Below are 11,269 nucleotides of genomic sequence, written 5' to 3'. Positions count from 1 at the left end.
CAGGTGGTATGAATATATATGAGCGAGTAGCAACGGTGCTAGAAAATAGCTTGTCTGGCGTGTAGTTGATGGTGGTAGTATTGCAGCAGTAGTAACGCAGTAAAACAGTAAACAAGCAGCGATAGCAGTATTTAGGAACAAGGCCTAGGGATTACACTTTCACTAGTGGACACTCTCAACATTGATCACATAACAGAATAGATAAATGCATAGAGTTGTTTCTAAATTATGATCCACTGAAAATTATGTAAAAAAATTTTTTTACTGGGGCCGATTTTCTCTAATCGGCCCCCAATGTTTCACTGCACACAGGTTCATCTGATTAGATGCCCCCCGAGCCGAATCTGCCAGGTGACTGCAGATATCGGCTTTGTGGTTAGCCAAGGCACAGTATTTGCACGTCGGCTCCGCTAGGATTCGTGTTGACTCTCATCCGCCGACGTGACAGGTGCCCAATAGATCAACGTTGAACATAAGCGTAACCTCGTGGTGAAGATAATTTTGGCCGATTGCTGAAAATCGGCCTCCATATTGATCGAAACACTCAATGAAGGTTCCGTAATGTCCCTTCATAGATTTTTGGGGCCGATCACAAGGATCAGCCTCGCCATGTTTGCTCATTGGTCCGCTCCAGTTACATGGTTAGGCCGATGGATAAAACCAGCCCAACCTCCGACTTTATCATGTTGATGCGCTTGCTCGTCGTCCACCTCGAGTGCATCGTGTAATCGTGGAGCACTAAGCTCCGTCGGAAGGACGAGCACCATGTTTGTGCCAGCCGATGTTTCATCATCGGCTGTCCTTTGCTTGGGGCGCCACTCCATTTTCCGTGGACGACCCTCTTCGTCCAGGGTTCGCTGAACTTTCGCAGCCAGATCAGGTCGTGCCTTCCTCAGCGTATGCAAGTACAACCTTTCGGCTTCCTCCAAGCCGCGCAATCGCTGAACCCTGCGCTTTTGGGAACGGCTGAGCCCATCAGGGCACCACCTTGGACGGTGGTACCTGTCTTCTTCTTCTTCTCCCTCGTCTTCTGAATCTTCGAGATCTTCCAACCGAGGGGACTCAGCTCGTTTGCTTCGAGGCGGGAGAGGCCCTAGGCGTTTGAACATGGACACGTTGGCTGCCTCCTTCTTCTTCTGGTTGCATTCTGGGCAATTGCCGATTGTAGGCAATCGGCTCATTCCTGAATCCCAGCAGTGTCTGAAGAAGGGACGGTCCCGATGCTCGTCCTCGTCGTCTCGCTCCCTTGCCTTTCCTTTGGCACGGCGCTCGTGCTCCTCCTCATCGCGATCATGCCGACGATGTCTTCTGGCTTCTCTAGCCAGACGATCTCTTTCATCATCATCGCTGGATCGTCGGCGTTGGTCATACTGACTCACATACTTGTTGAGGAGGTGATCGAGAGAGGGGTCGCCGATATCTCATGTTCTTCACTTCTCCCTCTGTGACGTAGCGCTTGCCATCATGACGGAGCCGATCGCGTGGAGCGGCCTCCTCTGCGTCCTTGCTACGAGAGCAGCTGCCCTCATCTCCATCCTTGCCAGAGGGGTGTCCAAGTCCTACCATGTTGATGCTGAACGAGGATCCTGGCTGGCAACCTTCAGGGTAAGTGCATTCCACCATGTTAACGGTGGGGAAGGGTTGGGTGTCGACTTTCATGGCGTACTGGCTGAATATCAGACGTCCTTGTTCTATCGCCATTTGGATCTGCTGACGCCACACCCTGCAGTCGTTGGTGGCATGGGAGAGTGAGTTGTGCCATTTGCAGTATGGCTTTCCGTTCAGCTCTTGTATCATGGGGAATTTGAGACCTTCGGGTATCTTCAACTGCTTCTCCTTGAGCAGGAGGTCGAAGATTTTCTCAGTTTTGGTCACGTCAAAATCAAAACCCCCGGCGGACCCGGTGGCTTAACCCATTTGCGGGACACGGGGTTGCCCCCGAGTCCATTCAGCCACTCGCTACCTCTTGATCTCTCGCAGAAACTTCATCTTCCTCTGCCTCGACCAGGACTACGCACGCTTGAATTTGTCCCGGTACAAGTCCGGGTGGCGCTGTTCATATGCCGACGGCTTCTGAACCATGTGCGCCAGTGAGGGGTAGTCTGCTTGGGAAGCCATGTCCTTGAGCGGTGCTGCAAGGCCCGCTACTGCCAACTCGACTGCTTCCTTTTCAGTCACACGAACCGAATAACATCGGTTCCTAAGATTCCTGAAGCGCTGGACGTATTCTGTCACAGTTTCTCCACGCTTCTGACGTATTTGTGCTAGATCGGCAAGGCCAGACTCGGAAGCCTCGAGTGGTACTCGCGTATGGAACTGTTCTTCCAACTGCTTCCAAGTCCGGATCGAGTCTGGTGGCAACGAGGTGTACCATCCGAAAGCCGATCCCGTGAGGGACTGTGAGAAGAGCCTCACGCGTAGTGGATCCGACACTGAAGCCGTTCCTAGCTGTGCCAAATATCGGCTCACATGCTCGATGGAGCTGGAACCATCTGATCCACTGAATTTGGAGAAACCAGGGAGCCGATATTTAGGTGGTAGCGGGATCAACTCGTACTCGTCGGGGTACGGCTTGGAATAGCCGATTGCCCTCCTTTTCGGCACCATGCCGAACTGGTCTCTCAGTATAGTACTGATCTGATCCGCTGTGCCTGGCTGCAGGAGTTGAACTCTGAAGATTCGCCGGGGTGGCGTACTTAGCCAGCCATGCTTGCTTTTCCAGCTCTGAGCCAACTGCAGGAGCTGAGCCCTGGAGGTTCGTCGGGGTGGCATATTTAGTTAGCCACGTCTGCTTCTCAAGATGTGTTGCTGACGTTCCTCCTGCTTTCCCAGAAGTCCCTGATATCGCGGCCTGGTTTGTGAGCGCCCAGTTACCGCAATCTGGCACATACGTGCACATGTACCCGTGAGGGATCTCCTTAGGCGCCTCATGCAAGAAGCGGCGGTCACTAGGGTCACCACCTATCTTGTAGACGACGAATGCCGGTGAATTCGGCACTTCTGGTGCTGCCCACGCAACTGGCAGCGGTGGACGGGACTGGAGTGGCAACTCCCCTTGATGCGTCCCGAGAGCTGGTCCTGACGGCGAGTACTGGTGCCTCATGATCTCCTGGATCACGCGAAGAGCGACACGCTCCAACGTGTTTACCAGGTTCTCAGAGTGGCGGTGTAGCGAGTGAGCCACCAAGTAGTTGATCTCCTCGCCGCAGGGACCTGGTGCGTTCTTCTGACGGGGCAGAGAGGTCTATCCCATCGAGTGCACCATCAGGCGTGAACCCCTTCCACCTGATGCCATGTGAACGGGTTCTGTGGAAAGAGCCGATGAGGTCGGCTTCGAGGATGGCTTTGACCTCGTCATACTTCTTCTTGAGCTCGTCGGCCAGATCCTCGTACGTGACTGGCGTGCCGTCCGCCATCTCAGATGTAGATGGCGATGTGGTTGATGTAGACGATTGTCCCACCGGGCGTGCCAGAATGTGTTTCTAGCGTGGGAATTCTGCTCTTTCTAACGTGGGAATAATCCCAACCGTGCACGAGGCAAACTCTAACTAACCGACACGTAATCTACTATGTTACAGATACAAGGGCAAACTAGCCCAACTTTGCATAACAGGCCGATTCACGTAATTCTTCTATGTATACTCTTTAAATCCATCTTGATCGCGGCCCACCTCTGACTCGGTCAAATCCTGGTGATAACACATGCCCCCCTGGTTTTGATAATGATAATTTCAAAACCACTCTGTTTTTCTACGAAGGGTCATGTCGCGGCAGAGCAGAACCGTTGCAGCATCCTTCATCATGATGCCCTGTCTTCTCAGCTCTTCTGCAAAATTCGATAGCTTTAGCATCACCTCCTCGGAAACTGTAACGGCATTAAGTTTCCACCAGGCTTCTCATTATTTATCCGTGCCGATCGATTAGCCCTCTTCATCCCCTTCCTCTGTTCTAGCTATCGGCACCAAAAAACCCTCTTCCCCTGTAGCAATGTCTTCCTCTTCCTCTGTCTCCTCCGGCCTCTCCCTCCAATCCTTCTCCTCGAGCGAGCCGGAGTGGAACTCCGATTATGCGCCGCAGGGCGACCTGCCCTCTGACCGATGGGGAAGAGGACCTCAAATTCCTCATCGAAGGGGAGCTGATAAGCGAAAGTGAAGACGACCTCCATCCCTGGGTGAAACCCACCTCCCCCGACGGGAAGGGGGAAGAAGTAGAGGAAGAAGAAGGAAAAGAGAAGGGCGGCCCCTCCTCCCCCACTAAGCTTCTGCCGGCCAAGCGATTCCGCGCTTGGGCGGACAGCGAAGACGATGATGATGACGAGGAGGAAGAGGAGGAGGATGAATCCTCCTCCTCCATCGGGTATCCGCTGACCAAGCGCTTCCGCTCCTGGGCGGACAGCGAGGATGATGATGATGACGAGGAAGACGAAGCTCCGGCCAAGGGCTGGGGTAGCAGCGACGAGGAGCTTCCTGGGAGCAGCGCCGACGATATCGACGACGGCGACGACGAGGACAGCGACAACTAGTAGAGTAGGACTAGTAGTAGCAGTGCACTAGGCACCAGATCCTTCCTTTGAGAGCCATCGGCTCCTTCTTGTAAAGCCGCTCCTTTGAATTAATGAAAATTGTTCTTCCAATTTATCTTTCAATTAATCCAATTTCAATCCTTCCGCTCGCCACACCGAGACCGATAGCAACGTATCGGATTCCTTTTCCGTAGACGCCCCTGAAGCCGTAATCAGATATCGATTAGACCGTCAGCTCTCCGGCTGCGATTTGGTGCCTGATCATAAAATTTCGCAACCTCATAGCCGATGACTATTCATCGGCTATTTTGAGAATCCAGTCTCTTTCCTCTTCTCGCAGCAACAGGACGATCCAAAACCTGTAAAAGCCGACGGCCTCCTTTTCCGGCTCCTCTCCGTAGCTTTAGTAGTCTTCTTCTGCCACACCTCACTGCTTTCAGAGAAGACCACGATGCAGGGTCAGCCGATGCAACTCCAATCGGCTCCAAAAACAGAGCATCTACCAAGTTAGCTGCCCCCCGAGCCTTAATCAAGGCGAGAATACCAGCAAGGATGCACAGGTCAAACCAAAAGGCTTTGACCTTAGGCAATCTGGCAATCCAAGATAGCCGCTGAACGTCGATATTGTAGCCGGCAGGTCTTGGTCTTGTGTAACTGTACTAGAGTCGATGACTGTGCATCGGCTGTAAAAAAAAAATTTACTGGGGCCGATTTTCTCTAATCGGCCCCCAATGTTTCACTGCACACAGGTTCATCTGATTAGATGCCCCCCGAGCCGAATCTGCCAGGTGACTGCAGATATCGGCTTTGTGGTTAGCCAAGGCACAGTATTTGCACGTCGGCTCCGCTAGGATTCGTGTTGACTCTCATCCACCGACGTGACAGGTGCCCAATAGATCAACGTTGAACATAAGCGGAACCCGTGGTGAAGATAATTTTGGCCGATTGCTGAAAATCGGCCTCCATATTGATCGAAACACTCAATGAAGGTTCTGTAATGTCCCTTCATAGATTTTTGGGGCCGATCACAAGGATCAGCCTCGCCATGTTTGCTCATTGGTCTGCTCCAGTTACATGGTTAGGCCAGTGGATAAAACCAGCCCAACCTCTGACTTTATCATGTTGATGCGCTTGCTGTCGTCCACCTCGAGTGCATCGTGTAATCGTGGAGCACTAAGCTCCGTCGGAAGGACGAGCACCATGTTTGTGCCAGCCGATGTTTCATCATCGGCTTTCCTTTGCTTGGGGTGCCACTCCATTTTCCGTGGATGACCCTCTTCGTCCAGGGTTCGCTGAACTTTCGCAGCCAGATCAGGTCGTGCCTTCCTCAGCGTATGCAAGTACAACCTTTCGGCTTCCTCCAAGCCGCGCAATCGCTGAACCCTGCGCTTTTGGGAACGGCTAAGCCCATCGTGGCACCACCTTGGACGGTGGTACTCGTCTTCTTCTTCTCCCTCGTCTTCGAATCTTCGAGATCTTCCAACCGAGGGGACTCGGCTCGTTTGCTCCGAGGCGGGAGAGGCCCTAGGCGTTTGAACACGGACACGTTGGCTGCCTCCTTCTTCTTCTGGTTGCATTCTGGGCAATTGCCGATTGTAGGCAATCGGCTCATTCCTGAATCCCAGCAGTGTCTGAAGAAGGGACAGTCCCAGTGCCTGTCCTCGTCGTCTCGCTCCCTTGCCTTTCCTTTGGCACGGCGCTCGTGCTCCTCCTCATCGCGATCATGCCGACGATGTCTTCTGGCTTCTCTAGCCAGACGATCTCTTTCATCATCATCGCTGGATCGTCGGCGTTGGTCATACCGACTCACATACTTGTTGAGGAGGTGATCAGAGAGGGGTCGCTGATATCTCATGTTCTTCACTTCTCCCTCTGTGACGTAGCGCTTGCCATCATGACGGAGCCGATCGCGTGGAGCGGCCTCCTCTGCGTCCTTGCTACGAGAGCAGCTGCCCTCGTCTCCATCCTTGCCAGAGGGGTGTCCAAGTCCTACCATGTTGATGCTGAACGAGGATCCTGGCTGGCAACCTTCAGGGTAAGTGCATTCCACCATGTTAACGGTGGGGAAGGGTTGGGTGTCGACTTTCATGGCGTACTGGCTGAATATCAGACGTCCTTGTTCTATCGCCATTTGGATCTGCTGACGCCACACCCTGCAGTCGTTGGTGGCATGGGAGAGCGAGTTGTGCCATTTGCAGTATGGCTTTCCGTTCAGCTCTTGTATCGTGGGGAATTTGAGACCTTCGGGTATCTTCAATCTGCTTCTCCTTGAGCAGGAGGTCGAAGATTTGCTCGGTTTTGGTCACGTCAAAATCAAAACCCCGGGCGGACTCCGGTGGCTTAACCCATTTGTAGGACACGGGGGTTGCCCCCGAGTCCATTCAGCCACCGCTACCTCTTGATCTCCCGCGAAACTTCATCTTCCTCCGCCTCGACCGGGACTACCGCACGCTTGAATTTGTCCCGGTACAAGTCCGGGTGGCGCTGTTCATATGCCGACAGTTCTCGAACCATGTGCGCCGGTGAGGGGTAGTCCGCTTGGGAAGCCATGTCCTTGAGCGGTGCTGCAAGGCCCGCTACCGCCAACTCGACTCGCTTCCTTTTCGGTCACACGAACCGAATAACATCGGTTCCTAAGATTCCCGAAGCGCCGGATGTATTCCGTCACGGTTTCTCCACGCTTCGACGTATTTGTGCTAGATCGGCAAGGCCGGACTCGGAAGCCTCCGAGTGGTACTGCGTATGGAACTCGTTCTTCCAATCGCTTCCAAGTCCGGATCGAGTCTGGTGGCAACGAGGTGTACCATCCGAAAGCCGATCCCGTGAGGGACTGTGAGAAGAGCCTCACGCGTAGTGGATCCGACACTGAAGCCGTTCCTAGCTGTGCCAAATATCGGCTCACATGCTCGATGGAGCTGGAACCATCTGATCCACTGAATTTGGAGAAATCAGGGAGCCGATATTTAGGTGGTAGCGGGATCAACTCGTACTCGTCGGGGTACGGCTATCACCAGGATTTGACCGAGTCAGAGTGGGCCGCGATCAAGATGGGCTTGAAGATTATATAATGAAGAAATACGGGAATCGGCCTTATATGCGAAGTTTGGGCTAGTTTGCCCTTGTATCTGTAATATAGTAGATCGCATCTTAGATTAGAAGATAGAGCTTGACCCGTGCACGGTTAGGTGCACGCCTAAATTAGAAAGTCCCCTGGACTATAAATATGTATCTAGGGTTTGTGGAATAAACAACAACCAACGTTCAACCAACAAATCAATCTCGGCACATCGCCAACTCCTTCGTCTCGAGGGTTTCTACCGGTAAGCATCATGCTGCCTAGATCGCATCTTGCGATCTAGGCAGCAGAAGCTTTATGTTGTTCATGCGTTGCTCGTACTGAAGCCTTTTTGATGGCGAGCAACGTAGTTATCATAGATGTGTTAGGGTTAGCATAGTTCTTCGTATAACATGCTATCGTAGTGCGACCCTTGCATATCTAGCCGCCCTCACACCTATCTTAGGTGTGGGGCGGCACCCGCTTGATCATAATTTAGTAGATCCGATCCGTTACGGTTGCTCCTTGTTCTACAAGGATTAGTTTAACATCTGCAATAGTTAGGCCTTACAAAGGGTTGGAGGATCCAGCGGCACGTAGGGTGTCGTTTGCTAGTCCTAGACAGGATGTTCCGGGGATCAACCTCGTGTTGGTTTTTAGGCCCTATCTAGGATCGGCTTACGATCACCGTGCGTGGCCGCGAGGCCCAATCGTGAGTAGGATGATCCGATTATGCGGTGAAAACCCCAGATCGTCGTAGATCGTTTTAGCTTTATCTTGATCAAGCAGGACAACCATATATTCGTGCACCTCGTACGAATCATGGTTGGATCGGCTCTTTGAGCCGATTCACGGACAACCCGAGAGCCGATCGAGGCTCGTATTTAATGTTTACGTGTATGCCATGCGAGGAAACTAAGCGCGGCATCTCCATCACCTTCCCGACCGGTATAGGTCAGGTGGCACGCCCTTGCATCAGGCATCGGACGTGTGTACCGCGAGGCTTTGCGGGCCGTCGCTCGGAGGGACCAGGGCCAGCCGCAGCCCTAAGTTGTTCCCGGCTCTACTGTGTTGCCCGTCGCTGCCCGCCGGTGGGTTTTGACCGCAACACATTCTGGCACGCCCGGTGGGACCATCGTCTACATCAACCACATCGCCATCTACATCTGAGATGGCGGACGGCACGCCGACCACGTACGAGGATCCGACCGACGAGCTCAAGAAGAAGTATGACGAGGTCAAAGCCATCCTCGAAGCCGACCTCATCGGCTCTTTCCACGTAACCCGTTCACATGGCATCGGGTGGAAGGGGTTCACGCCCGATGGTGCACTCGATGGGATAGACCTCTCGCGCCCGTCGAAGAACGCACCAGGTCCCTGCGGCAGGAGATCAACTACTTGGTGGCTCACTCGCTACACCGCCACTCTGAGAACCTGGTAAACACGTTGGAGCGTGTCGCTCTTCGCGTGATCAGGGAGATCATGAGGCACCAGTACTCGCCGTCAGGACCAGCTCTCGGGACGCATCAAGGGGAGTTGCCACTCCGGGTCCCGTCCACCGCCGCCGCGTTGCGTGGGCAGCACCGAAGTGCCGAATTCACCGGCATTCGTCGTCTACAAGATAGGTGGTGACCCTAGTGACCGCCGCTTCTTGCATGAGGCGCCTAAGGAGATCCCTCACGGGTACATGTGCACGTATGTGCCAGATTGCGGTAACTGGGCGCTCACAAACCAGGCCGCGATATCAGGGACTTCTGGGAAAGCAGGAGGAACGTCAGCAACACATCTTGAGAAGCAGACGTGGCTAACTAAATATGCCACCCCGACGAACCTCCGTGGCTCGGCTCCTGCAGCTTGGCTCGTAGCCGGAAAAGCAAGCATGGCCGGCTAAGTACGCCACCCCGGCGAATCTTCGGAGTTCAACTCCTGCAGCCAAGCACAGCGGATCGGATCGGTACTATACCGAGAGACCAGTTCGGCATGGTGCCGAAAAGGAGGGCAATCGGCTATTCCAAGCCGTACCCCGACGAGTACGAGTTGATCCCGCTACCACCTAAATATCGGCTCCCCGATTTCTCCAAATTCAGTGGATCAGATGGTTCCAGCTCCATCGAGCATGTGAGCCGATATTTGGCACAGCTAGGAACGGCTTCAGTGTCGGATCCACTACGCGTGAGGCTCTTCTCACAGTCCCTCACGGGATCGGCTTTCGGATGGTACACCTCATTGCCACCAGACTCGATCCGGACTTGGAAGCAGTTGGAAGAACAGTTCCATACGCAGTACCACTCAGAGGCTTCCGAGTCTGGCCTTGCCGATCTAGCACAAATACGTCAGAAGCGTGGAGAAACTGTGACAGAATACATCCAGCGCTTCAGGAATCTTAGGAACCGATGTTATTCGGTTCGTGTGACCGAAAAGGAAGCGATCGAGTTGGCAGTAGCGGGCCTTGCAGCACCGCTCAAGGACATGGCTTCCCAGCGAGACTACCCCTCACCGGCGCACATGGTTCGGAAACCGTCGGCATATGAACAGCGCCACCCGGACTTGTACCGGGACAAATTCAAGCGTGCGGTAGTCCCGGTCGAGGCGAGAGGAAGATGAAGTTTCGCGGGAGATCAAGAGGTAGCAGTGGCTGAATGGACTCGGGGGCAACCCCGTGTCCTCGCAAATGGGTTAAGCCACCAGAGTCCGCCCGGGGTTTTGATTTTGACGTGACCAAAACTGAGAAAATCTTCGACCTCCTGCTCAAGGAGAAGCGATTGAAGATACCCGAAGGTCTCAAATTCCCCACGATACAAGAGCTGAACGGAAAGCCATACTGCAAATGGCACAACTCGCTCTCCCATGCCACCAACGACTGCAGGGTGTGGCGTCAGCAGATCCAAATGGCGATAGAACAAGGACGTCTGATATTCAGCCGATACGCCATGAAAGTCGACACCCAACCCTTCCCCACCGTTAACATGGTGGAATGCACTTACCCCGAAGGTTGCCGGCCAGGATCCTCGTTCAGCATCAACATGGTAGGACTTGGACACCCCTCTGGCAAGGATGGAGACGAGGGCAGCTGCTCTCGTAGCAAGGACGCAGAGGAGGCCGCTCCACGCGATCGGCTCCATCATGATGGCAAGCGCTACGTCACAGAGGGAGAAGTGAAGAACATGAGATATCAGCGACCCCTCTCGGATCACCTCCTCAACAAGTATGTGAGTCAGTATGACCAACACCGACGATCCAGCGATGATGATGAAAGAGATCGTCTGGCTAGAGAAGCCAGAAGACATCGTCGGCATGATCGCGATGAGGAGGAGCACGAGCGCCGTGCCAAAGGAAAGGCAAGGGAGCGAGACGACGAGGACAGGCACTGGGACTGTCCCTTCTTCAGACACTGCTGGGATTCAGGAATGAGCCGATTGCCTACAATCGGCAATTGCCCAGAATGCAACCAGAAGAAGAAGGAGGCAGCCGACGTGTCCGTGTTCAAGCGCTTAGGGCCTCTCCCGCCACAAAGCAAACGCGCTGAGTCCCCTCGGTGGGAAGATCTCGAGAATTTAGAAGACGAGGGACAAGAACAAGAAGAAGACAGGTACCACCGGCCAAGGTGGTGCCCTGATGGACTCAGCCGTTCACAAAAGCGCAGGGTTCAGCGATTGCGCGGCCTGGAGGAAGCCGAAAGGTTGTACTTGCAT

Source organism: Lolium rigidum, chromosome 5 (genome assembly GCF_022539505.1).
Source record: "Lolium rigidum isolate FL_2022 chromosome 5, APGP_CSIRO_Lrig_0.1, whole genome shotgun sequence".
Lineage (NCBI taxonomy): Eukaryota > Viridiplantae > Streptophyta > Magnoliopsida > Poales > Poaceae > Lolium > Lolium rigidum.
The sequence above is the reverse complement of the archived record's forward strand: the minus strand, read 5'-3'. Positions refer to the sequence as shown.